At 44.4% G+C, this 12435-nt stretch overlaps 1 protein-coding gene and 1 pseudogene across 36 annotated transcripts in view; one reads left to right on the top strand and one right to left on the bottom strand.

Moving 5' to 3' along the window:
* Positions 1-12435, top strand: part of EPB41L2 (erythrocyte membrane protein band 4.1 like 2) — a 221763-nt gene that overhangs the window by 46647 nt on the left and 162681 nt on the right. For 3 of the 36 annotated variants that reach the window (XM_070496519.1, XM_070496515.1, XM_044754971.2), the window contains one exon: positions 12355-12432. The exons of 28 other annotated variants lie outside the window; for them this stretch is intronic. The gene's annotated coding sequence lies outside the window, so the exon portion shown is untranslated. Of the gene's footprint in view, positions 1-299; positions 322-1051; positions 1212-12354; positions 12433-12435 lie in introns of those variants that run through there. 5 more of the 36 variants (XM_070496514.1, XM_044754969.2, XM_070496505.1 and 2 more) reach the window with 4 other exon arrangements.
* Positions 5315-5491, bottom strand: LOC139041939 (U4 spliceosomal RNA; annotated as a pseudogene).

Here is a 12435-nt window from a genome sequence, read left to right as displayed (position 1 = left end):
TAGTGTTGATATTGGACTCTGTTCTTTGGATTACTTCTATTAAATCAAAGGAATGGTGTGTGTAGTTGAATTGCGGTTCCTTTGCTTGTCCATTGCCTGTGTGGTTTTTGGACAGTTTCTGATACTGTACCCTTTGGAGAGGTGGCCTTTGCGTCACTACTGGAACTTGTTTGAGGTTGCAAGTCAGTTTTGGAGACAGAAGATGCTCCCTGGAAAATACAGGGCTCGTTTTCTTTCTCAGTCTGTGAATTGGGAGCTTGGTCTGCCGGATTGAATTTTGGCCTTTGCGTCCCAGGGCAGGGCAGTGTCCAGCTTCATTTTGTGAGTAACTGCAGATGCCTTTCTACCATTTGGGCTTCTTTCTTTCTTTCTTTATTTATTTAAAATAAATGACCTGTCTGAAATTTTAAGCCAAATGAGACAGAAAGGAATTCCTGGTTTTCAAGTTTCTTCTTTAATTTTGCATTCAAAAGGCAATTTCGGCTTTATTTTTAGAAATTAAATGTTACAGCTGTTGAGTAATTTACCCCCTCCTCCCCTCACCTCTACTTAAGTAATTGAAGGAGAGACTATAGATTGATTTTTTTATGCTTCAATTTGAAAAGCTGAGAGGAACGTCATCTTTGTGGGTTACTGAAATACCTTTGTGTGATCCTTAAGATTGTGGGAAAACCCCAGATTCAAAGGGAAGATTTGAGGGTTTTTTTTAAATCAAAAGGCAGCGGTACCTATTTTGACTACTTATTTAAAACCTGACAGGTTGAGAACAGAGGGAAGCCAGGGACAATGAAGCCGCAGGAAGTGGCTTCACGTGTTGCCTATTGCATCCTGGACGATTTGGATAAAACAGAAACAGCTCTGATGCCAAATGCCCTATAAATTTCAAATGCTGGCGTCAAGTGTGGTGGAGCTGATTTAATGCAGAGCTTTGCCCACAGGTCTTTGGTGACTTGCTTTCAGTTTTCTTCACAAAAATGCAAACTATTTGGGGCTCTTTCATATGGCTAAATGAAAAATTGTGTGCATTTGGCTCCGTGAAGCAAGTAGCCTTGAGAGATGGGCCTGCCTAGAAATTGACTACATTTTTGTGGGAGAACGGGTGAAAAGGGCAGTTTCCTGTGTTGCTGCCAAAAGGTCTGAACAATTTGTAGTAGCTTGTGGCTAGAAAACAACTTCTGTGAGGCAAAAACAGCAACTGCAAACTGGCTCTGGTATGTGTGAGAAAATGCTCTTCTTTCCTACTCGATTGTTAGGCTTTGTAGGAAATTTAGATGGTAATTTTTAAACTCAGCCGCTTTAAATGGTGTTTTGGTTGATTTGGATAAAAATCTGGGTAAATATTTGGAGTTAGCACAAGTAGTGGATAACGTGGTCTTAAAGAAAAAAAAAAGGGCAGCATTTTTCTTTTGCTTTTATTGTAACCATGGGTTTGGATGGTAATTCATTCTTCTGCTGACTTAAGAGTGCAGGTAAATCTTGGCATCTAAGGCGGGTATTTTTACAGGAACGGGTTGTTTCAGTTAAGTTACTAGAAGTGTGTTTTTTTAATTCACTTGGGCAGTGGGTTCCATCTTGTATTAGAAATACGTTTATAAAATATGTATGAGAAACTACTGGTAGTTGCCTCTCACTAGTACTTCCAGTGTGGGCACCCTCTGACGTCCTTGTGTTGGTTACGTCGTCCCCTCTGCGGAGGGAACCGGCTTAGAGAGGTCAGGGTCATGGAGCTAGAAAATGGTTGGAGCCGGCTGGGATTTGGAGTCTGGTCTCTGTGTTTCTAAGTATTTCAAAATAGTTACTCTTTCAGATGTTCATTTTGTAGAATTAAAATCTGTTGAAGATATTTTTTTGGAGGTGGAATGGGCTTGCGTATGTGAAGATAGACTTGGTTTGATTTAGTTTTAACCTTTTAACTAGGCTCTTCTTTTTCACTTGCAGCTTCCGCCAAACCTGAGCATCTGTGTGCTGTACTTATTGTTGCTTAAATGCTCCAGACTTTGCGTGACTTCCTTGGCCTTAATTTTGGTGATTCTCTTCTGTTGGGGATATCTGTTAGATTTCATTAAAATGCAGACAATAGCTGGTTAAGACATAATCTTTTTCCTAGAATTTTGCCCAGTTCATCAGCATCAGTTTCTTCTTTATTGTATATTTAATAAATAGCTTGATGCTCATCACCTGGCACAGTGCTTCTCAACTGGGGTGGGGGCGGGTGGCTGATCTTTGTCTCTTGGGGTACACTGCAATGTCTGGAGACAGTTTTGATTGCCACGACTTGAGGGTGAGCTACTGGCATCTAGTGCGTGGAGGCCAGGGATGCTGCTGACCATCGTACAATGCAGAGGACAGCTCCTCACCAGAGAGACCTGTCTGACCAAAATGCTGTTAGTGCAGAGGTGGAAGAACCCCCATCTAGCTAAGATAGGGCATGGACCAAATCTAATCAATTAGAAACTGTTTCTGTCTTCCTGAGATTTTTTCTTTACAAAACACCTCACTGGTAACTAGGCGAGTTTTTATTCTCTATTCTGCAGGTGGAGGAAGAGGGTTATCCACCTGTCTGCTCACCAGCCCTAAGCCAAATAACGCAAGTTGACCTTACACTGGATTCTATTTTTCAGCTGCCTCCTGCCTTCATCCTCTGTCCCGACTTAGAAGAGATCACATCTTAAACTGTTACCTACTGTCGTCTTAGCCACGATCAGAGTGGTACATGAACTACCTTGACCTGGGGTGGGAGAGAAGCAAAGGAAGGAGAGAGATACCCACCCAGGTTTTGACTGGGATGGAGATTGGTCCTGGTGTGCCTCCCCTAATTATACTGAGTAGCGGAGGATGCAGTGTGAGTGACACACGTAGGCGCACACTTAGCAGCAGAGTCAAGTGTTGATTCGCTTTGTACAATGAAAACTGAAATACAGTGGATAAATGGAATTTTTAAATAACCTTAAAAAGGGGAAATCTCGAGGTCCAGTATCTCTCAAATAGCTACCATGGAGGCCGGCCCCGTGGCCGAGTGGTTAAGTTCACGTACTCTGCTTTGGCGGTCCAGGGTTTGGCAGGTTCGGATGCGGGGTGGGGACTTGGCACTGCTCGTCAGGCCACGCTGAGGCAGTGTCCCACATGCCACAGCTAGAAGGACCCACAACTAAAATATACAACTAGCATACCGGGGGCGCTTTGGGGAGAAAAAGGAAAAATAAAATCTTAAAAAATAGCTACCATGTTAGTAGGGAAATTGATTTACGTTTGCATCTTATTAACTTGTGAGTTCTTGGGCCTAAACTTTGTGATTTTTGATCAAAGGTTGAAAGTTGAAAGGAGCAACTTGTAGTGGTGTCTTGATGCCTTTGCACCTTCTTGGGGTTCTGTGACTCCTTTCTTTGCTTCCTTCATCCTTCAGAGATGGCTCTGGTTTTACCTCACTTCCTTCTCTGCTCTTATGCCTTTTTGCACATTGTTTTATGTAGGTATTTCTCAGAGTGAATTGTCTTCATTGGCTTCCTCCCTGTGTCCCTTACTAGGGTTATGATGTCCTAGCACAGTGCTGGGTACATAGTGGCCATTCCCTAAATGTTGAGTGGCTGAATGGTGGAGGAGGAGAAGCTGATATCTTGGCAGTCTTAGAACGAGGTAATAGAAAGTGTTGGGTAGGGTGTTTGAAAGTCAGGATGCTGAGAAGGAGCCTGAGTGAGTGAAGGTAGGAACTGCCACGTTAGCATGAACATATTGGTGTGGTTTGCGCTGTGCACCTTTTTTTTGTCTTGGCAGTCTGGGTGACTGAGGCTGGTAGGCTGGGTCACGGCCTTGACCATATCTGCAGGTCCAGGTGGTGTTCCTGTCTTCTACCTGAGGTTCCTCCAAGATAATTATGATTTTGCTCTGAAGGGCTTCGTAGCCTTTGCATGTTCTGGAATGTAATCTGCCTCTTTGCTGGCATATGTGATGTCAATCTGGATTTCTCAACTGTGTTAGTCGTGTGTTCCCCTCCTCCAGGAGGAACTGAGTTTTACAGTGATAGCAATACCCCATGATTTCTATCCTGCGGTGATTTCCCCTGGTGCCCTTCTTGGAGCACATGGAGTTCTGGCCTTGACCTTTTATTGCCTGCTTAGGCAGATATGCTTCCTTAGCTTCAGTTCTGCTGGCCCTTGAATTCCAAGAGACACTTCATTTTACTCTGGGGTTTCTTATGTGCATTAGTGTCACCATTAGTGCCCTGGGTTAGAATAACAGCAGCTCCATAATGCGTGTGTTTTGTTTTTCTGTTGAATTACATGAAAGCACTTATTAGACATTTTGATTTAACATAGAGATAATTATGGGAAAAGCTGTTTCTTTCAGCAAAAGGCCCACCAGCAGGGCACCAGAGCTTATCACTGCGGCCATGTCATTAGACTTGTCCCTTGGAAATTGAACACGCCTGATTGCACAGGTGTTTGCATGGTTGAACAGATTATATTTGGACAATAAACTGTGATGCCTGACAGTGCTGAGAGGTGGGGCAGAGTTGCACATGGACTACGTTGGTAAGAGAAGTAAGAGAATATTACCAAACATTTTTGTTAAAGAAGAGAAAACAAGTATTTTGGGAATAGATACACTTTTTCTTCTGCTCTTTAATGGTTAAGTACCCTTAAACTTAGTAGTGTTGGAAGTCAGCCTTGTACTGGGCAGATTTTTTTTTTTATGAATGGTTAATAACTTTTGTTTATTTATAACATTGAGTTCGTTCAACAATACCAGGTTTTCCCTGTTGGAGGACAGCTGTAGTTAGATTGCAGTTGAGACCATAAGAAGAGCCAATTTCCAGGATCATACGTTTTTTTGGTGTGTAATTAGTTTGCTTTATGTACGGGTGTGAAATTTATGTCCAGGAGAGCGGGGGTGTGCGGCTGACTGGGGAACTGTCTTAGGATCTCTGGAGATCTCTAAGAGTGCAGTTAAAGTTGTGAATTTAAATTGAGACAGGTGTGTCGTAGGTATTTTTATTTGGCTACCTGGGTACAGGTCTGAGGTAAGGTCAGAGTCAGCTGGAAATAGAGCAGGTGAATGTGCTAGAGGCTAGCATGGCTGGGAGTTAAGGGTATCATGGTGACCCGCGGCTGCCCAGCCCCTGAGGGAGGGTAGTGAAGACAGGGCAGTGGGAAGGTGGTCGGGGCACAGGCTGCTCAAGGTCAAAGAACTGTTGGAGTTGGCGTTCAAGAGGGATTGAGCTGGAAAGATAGAAGCTAACAGGCTGGGATGCATGCAATTGGGATAATGGTAGGATTATAGGTCTAGGGCAGGAGTTTTCAGGAAATCCTTTAAGAAGGCCATGACTGGCCTTTAGAAGTTGAAGCAACAACAGGAGAGTCAGGCCTCTCTTCTCTATACGGAACCTTTATGTGAATTGACAAAAGAAGCCTCGCCCTTTGGGAAAAGCTTTCAATTAGCAATAATCGTGCCTCGGGTCAGCCTCACTGCTGCCACTCTGCCCCTGTGCAGGGCTTCCCCTTCGGGAGGGGAGAGGACCCTTTTCCAGCTGAGGCTGTCAGTGCCCAGAGCAGGCTTGCTGGCTCGGGGTCTGGTCTGGGTTTGGCACAAGTTGCCCAAGCATAGGGTTTTGCTGGTCGGAGTGGGTCACACGTAGTCATTTGAAAACTTTGTTTCCATTAAGTCTGGGTGTGTTTACTGTGTATTTGTGAACTGGGTTGGGATGTAAGTATTTTCCTCTGGGTCACAGTTGGAAAAATGTGAAAGCCAGTGCTTGGGATGTGAGCGTGGGAGTGAGCAGCTGAGGGGGTGAGGAGGGCCGGGTCACTGGGATTTGCTTTTTAAGTAGGCACACAGTTCTGGGCCTTAGAGAAAGGAGTCGGAGTATACTAATAAAACCATTTGGGGGTTGGCCCGGTGGCGCAGCGGTTAAGTTCGCACATTCCGCTTCTCGGCGGCCCAGGGTTCGCTGGTTCGGATCCCGGGTGTGGACATGGCACTGCTTGGCACTCCATGCTGTGGTAGGCATCCCACATATAAAGTAGAGGAAGATGGGCACGGATGTTAGCTCAGGGCAGGCTTCCTCAGCGAAGAGAGGAGGATTGGCAGTAGTTAGCTCAGGGCTGATCTTCCTCCAAAAAAAAAAAAAAAACCATTTGGATTTGGAATGATTGTACATGGGAAGGTTTGGGATTCAGCCCCTCGCCCCAGTAAAGACTTGAAACATCATGGGTGGTGGGGAAAAGCGTCGCTCACACATTGGTTGAGCTTCTGGCTGATCACTGGGTCTCTGCAGCTCTTCACTGTGAGACTGAGGGAAACAGATGGCAGAATGCCAGAGTCTGGGTCCTCTCCGAGATCCTGAGGTTCTGTCAAAGCTGGCCAGTAGGAAAGGGGACTTGTGATGTGCTTTGGGTCATAGGGAGAGCTTTCTGTGACTTAGACAGTTATGGATTGACCACAAAACACGTACTCAGCAATAGATAATTGAAAATTAATTTTTAGAGGGTTGAGAAGGTAACACGGCTCTGTAAAAGATCAAGTAGGCACAGTCTTGGGAATTGTGAGATAGAAGTTCTACCTCCCTCCTCCTCCTGTGGTCTTGATGATTAAAAAAAAAAAGCATCTGGCTATCTGGGTGTAATTTTGGCCTTGCCTTTAGAGTGTAAGTAAAAGCAGACCAACATATTTGGGCTTTCCTCATCATGTCCCATCGTTACGAGTGGTGAAAGTATGACAGTAAGTGGTAAGGCCTTGTGTGGCTCTCTGGACTGAACTTGGGAGGTGAGGGCTCTGGTTTCCCTTCACAGGGGACCATATTGGTCAGGTGCTGGCAATGGGAGGCAGGAAGCTGCACTCTGGCACTTACAGAGAAGGGACAGGTGAGCAGGGCCTGGTGGAGGGGGTGTGGGGAGGCGGGGGACCTGAGTGGAGGCCCATGTCCTAGACCCCTCCAGTGTGGGCTCCCAGAGTGCCCACCTCGGCCCCTTGTGAGGGGCCCAGCCTCCTGCTGCAGGAGCAGGGGGGGAATGGATGGGGATTCTTCACTGACTCCGGTGCGAAGGGAGGGTGGCAGCCAGGGTCATCTCCCGCTGTTCTCCCAGGGAGCAACTGTGTCTTAGTCAGAACTCCTCATTGTGTGTTTCCCTTAGAACTGTTGTTAAAATTTGCAGGTGAGTGTTCAGTGCCTTCAGGTGCGTTACAGATTAATTGGACCTTCTTACGTAGGCTGAGGGAGTTAGTACTCACTTTAATGACTGTTTGGGGAAAAATCATAATAATAGCATTCATTCATTTACTTTGTGTCTGAAACCATCGTTGTGCATTATTTTATCTGTATGGATAGCCAGGCCTTCTATTTCCTCCCCTCACCTCACAGAATGAGATCGACTTTACTTTTGTCGTCCCCATCTCATTCCCCTGCTGTGCCCACCCCCTCCCCAGCCTAGTCGTTGCTTCCTCTGGGGGTTAGGCTGTATGGATGGTTATTTTCTTCAAATCAGTGACTCAAAATCAGGCTTTTGGGACACAGATGTCACCAGTCGGGGTCTGCCTACAGACAGGCCTGCAGAACTAGCCTGTTTGGCCCTCCAGATTATAAATAAAGGTTTGCAGCAGCTAAAGTTTGGTCTTCCAATTATGGTCCTGATGGTGTTTGGTGCTGTGCTCTACAAAAAGTTTCAAGCTGAAAAGTTGCAAGTACAGGGCTTCCCAAGCAGAGCACAGTTAGGTGTGACCCTGAGGTTTTCTGGGGCCAGGGAGGCCTGTGTTTTTCTGCTAAATAGCATTGGGTGGGCTAAGGGATTCCAGCCACAGCTGGATTCCAGAGCCAGTACAGAGCCTTGGCTGGCAATGACATCACCTCCAGAGGTGCCAAATGGTTCTGTTTTTCCGATGAGCCTGCCTGTGCTTTTTTTTAAAGACGTTTAAATACTGCTGTGAGATTATGTTTCGAAAATAAGTATGAAATCCAGTTCTGGGTGTGTGTGTGTGGAGGTGGGGAGATGAAAATACAGTGCTTTTAGAAAACCACACAGCCCCAGAAATTCCAGTTTGAGGTTGCTTGCGTTCAGTCACTCCCAGGAGATTTTTGCGGGGAGGAGGGGGCCCGGAGGAGGGGATTCAGACTAGATGAGAAAAATAGCTGTGGAAAAACAAGGTTGAGGGGTGTCCCCCCTCCCCCTTCCCCCTAACTGAAGCCCGGACTGCTGGTGTTTCTAGAGAACTCTCGTTGCGCGGAGGCCGAGGAGCTGTGATTTCACATATCAAGCTTGGATTCAAGCAATTGGATCTTTTTATGATGAATTTATATGTTCGTTGAATACAATTTGCAATACAGAGAAACATAAATAATAAAAGCCAGCTTTATTTCCACTTATAGACCTCATTGTTAATATTTTGTTTTTATCCTTGTACCTTATGTTCATAGCATGTGGAATGAATACTTCAGTAAATGTGTATTTGTATACATTTCACAAAGTAGGGCCCATACTGTATGTTTGGTTTTGATGTCTATTTTCATTCAACTTTATGTTGCGTACAGTTTGCCAAATAATTTTTTTAAATGTACAGTTTTAGAACTATGAGGCTCTTTAAGAGAGAATGAGTTCTCCCTCTCTTTATTTCATAGATGAGGAAATTTCATAAAGTGAAGGTAAATGACTTGCTCAAAATGACGGTTACTTTCAGAGCTGGAATTAGAGCCATATGCTTTTCACTCTGCTGTTCTGCTGATGTCACTATTTACTGGGAGCATTTGGGAAGTATTGTCTTCTAGGATAATTAGAGGTCCCTGCCCCAGAGAGTTCAGTCCTTCTCCGTATAACTGAGTGTGAAAAAAAGTGGGAACACTGAGACTCCCCAGACCCACCTGTGCAGTTAAATTCATTTGCCCCAAGTGCTTTGGAGAAGTTTGAAAACCATTATGATATGGCTGGATTTCTGCTGTTTTAGGGTTGACGTGAACCTGAAAGGAATAGAGGTTAAAAATATATGTTTTACGTTTACCATAAGCTGAAGCATATTTGAAGTTTTTCTTTTCCACCGCATTAAAACCAGTAAATCTCTTAAAACTTTTCCGTGGTTTTGCCAAGCTGTTAATTACCATCTCATATGCCAGATTTCTTCTACTCTGGAATACATTTGCCGTAGGTTGCTGAACTCCTATAGGAGTTCTGAATGTATAATTCCTTTTGCAGTTGCTCACACAGTCTTACGGCATTCCTTCTACGGTTGTCTTGAAATTTGAGCATTTCGTGAATGTCAGCTTTGCACCGGGTTGTGTGTGTTAGTCTGGATGAGGATGTTGTCTTGTCATCCCCTTCCTGCCTCTATCTCCCCTCCACTTTGCTTGTCTTCCTGGTACTAGGAGAGCACCTTGTAGGGTCTCATGTATTACTCTGACGTGTTAGAAAGGTTCTGAGCACATCAGGGCGAATTAGGAAGCATGGCGTCTTCCCTCGTCTCTGTGCTGGCTCATCTCGGGAATATCTGCAGAAAAAGCAAGTCTAGAATGATTTGCACATTTTGTCTTTTGGTCAACAGCTAGTTAGATGTCCTTTTTGAGGCTGGTGTTACGGATTCAGATAACTTACGGGCATGCAGAGCCTCGGGCTCACCCTCACCCCTGTTTGACCTTTCTCAATCTAGAAGAAACTATGTAAAACAGTTGAAGTGACTTTGATGCGATGGGAGGAATGTCTGAAAAAATAGGTGATGGAGAATCCTCAGTTTTTGTTTTTCTTGGAAAAACCCCTCCACAAGAAGTCTTCAGCATATTAAATTCTACATCTTGAAGGCTTACTGACAGTTTTCTTCATTTCTTGGCTTTCTGTATCTTGAGGGAAGAATTGAAGGTGGAATGAGGGGAATGAAGAAATTAATGTTGCAAATCTGAGGGGTAGGGAGTGGGGAAGAAAGGAAGTAACTTAATTGCTTGGGTGTAATTGTAGTGCGGGAAGAAGGAAAGGGTGGAAGAATGGAAAGAGATCGAGAAATAAGCATAAATAGCCAAATATTAGGGTGGGGACAAAAATCTGAATGTCTTTTGGCGAGGTTGATTATACTTCTGGTTCTTTTCCAAACGTTTTTTAAATGATTGAGTGGGTGGGGAAACTCCACTAGAGATGACAGTGTAAGTGCTGGAGAAATATGATGGAAATAGCCTGAGTGGCTAACGTAGGAAGAAACAGAATTAAGAAAATTCTTTTTTTCTTTTTCTGGCAGTGCCCTGCGTTTCTTATAATGCTGTACTTAATTTGTTCCCTAGTGTTGTACTAAAAAGTTTACAGTATAATGTAAGAAGTCTCCTTTTCGATCACTTGCTTAGTTTTTTCCCGTCTCTCTATAAGCTACTTGCCTTAGAATAGGCGTCGCAGCCCTCGCCGTCTCCCGACTTGTTCATTGCGGAAAAGCGGCAGGACATAGAAGGTGTGGTGCCGAAGGAGACCGATTCCTGGAGCTGTAGAGGAAAGCAGCCACGCCACTGTGTGGACCGAGCACACCTGTGTGATGTGTGTGCACACACGTATGCTTGTTTCCCTTGAAACAGAAGTGCATAGTTGTGATGCACTTGTGCAGAAGTTTCGTGTGTTGCTCGAGTGTGATCTTATTTCTCTTGAGAAATCTTTTTTTATTCATTATATTTAAGTAATAATGGATCTGTATACTCCCTAGGCCTTTCACAATTATTTTCCACTTATTTCTGTTTGGTTCTGGGAAAAGAGTAAAATAATTTGGGAATTAATTTTGTGATTGGAAGAGGAACGCTACTTCCCAAAGATATTTATGTTTACCATTGGGTTCTAATATCAGTATTATTTCTTGACCTGGGGCTGGGCCACCTCTGACATAAGCGTTAGGAACTGAATTGTGTCAGCATTGCCACTTAAGGCGTTTATCCTAATCCACGCGTCCTTGGAGTGTGTTGTGCCAATGAGCAAGGTGCTTGCAGACCAGGCTGCAGGTGTGAGTTCTGAGGAGCTCTGTGATCACCCAGGGAATTCTTACTGGTAAATGTGAGTTGGTGTTTCTTCAGATGCTCTGTTTTGACTGCATGAGGGGTAGTGGTATTTGGGATTGATGATGTCGTTCTCCTAGAATAGAATGACTGTTTGTGGATCCTGTCTCACAGGGGCTGTTATGCAGGCGCAGTAAGTCGGGGGGATGGCCGGTGCGGAACCTGCGGCGGAGCTTGTGGAGATGTGGTCCAGATCTGGGTCGGCCAGGTTTCCTGGGAGCTGAACTTATGTTGTTTTTATATAGATATATCCTAAAAGTTCTGCATAACTGTCCCACAGTTATGTTTGAGTGTTCCAGAAGAATAAAATAGTGACTTTCTTGTCTTATGCCTCAGTTCCGGCAGCCACAGCTACCCCTGTCTTGGACAGGCTCCCCTTCACTTTTCTAGCGGTCCTTGTCCCTGCTCTCTGCTGCAGTTCCTGCGCCCTGTGCAGCGTGAAGGGAAGAGGATCCTCCGTGCCTTCCTCTGATCAAGGCTGTGCGGGGAGGAGAGATTATAGTGATGCCTGGAGTTAGAGAAAAACAGCCACTATTGCACATTTTCGTGCCGCTTTTTTTTTTTTAACTGAGTTAATGATAGGTTACAATCTTGTGACATTTCAGTTGTACATTAATGTTTGTCATTCGTGTTGTAGGTGCACCACTTCACCCTTTGTGCCCACCCCCCCCACCCCACCTTTCCCCTGGTATCCACTAAACTGTTCTTAGTCCATAATTTAAAATTCCTCATGTGAGTGGAGTCATACACAGATTATCGTTCTCTCGCTGGCTTATTTCACTTAACATAATTCCCTCAAGGTCCATCCATGTTATTGCAAATGGAATGATTTTGTTCTGTTTCACAGCTGAGTAGTATTCCATTGTATATATGTACCACATCTTCTTTATCCATTCGTCTGTTGCTGGGCACTTAGGTTGCTTCCATGTCTTGTCATGCCGCTTTTACACCTGTAGGGAATGGGAAGCTCCAGGTGTGAGGGGCATTGGGAATAGGAGACAGCAAGAGGGAAGGGGTGTGTGCAAGAGTGTATTGAGGGGCAAAGTGGTTCAGAAACGAGAACTCTTCACCTGGTTGGTTTAACAAGTTAATGCAAATGAAAAACACTGGCAGATGTCCTTTGCCAGGAGGTCAGGTTTCTGCCTTTTCTCAGGATAGTCTAAAAAATATCTCAGTCACTTAGCTCAGTTTAAAGGTTCTTAGATTCTCTAGTATCTGTATTGTAAAGAATTGGCTAAATTATTTTTTCAGGTGCCTCCTGGATCTAAAATTATATGATTCAAGAGGACTGTATATCCCAAAATATATTATTATAGGGCTTATTTCAGAGCCATTTCTATTTTTTTTCTTGCTTTTCATAGAATTTAATGCCTTTTTGAAGATAATGACCCTGTAGGTTCATGTTAACCCGTGAGAACCAACCAGGCAACGTACGGATGGTA

Source organism: Equus asinus, chromosome 24 (genome assembly GCF_041296235.1).
Source record: "Equus asinus isolate D_3611 breed Donkey chromosome 24, EquAss-T2T_v2, whole genome shotgun sequence".
Classification (NCBI taxonomy): Eukaryota; Metazoa; Chordata; class Mammalia; order Perissodactyla; family Equidae; genus Equus; species Equus asinus.
The sequence above is the reverse complement of the archived record's forward strand: the minus strand, read 5'-3'. Positions and strand labels throughout refer to the sequence as shown.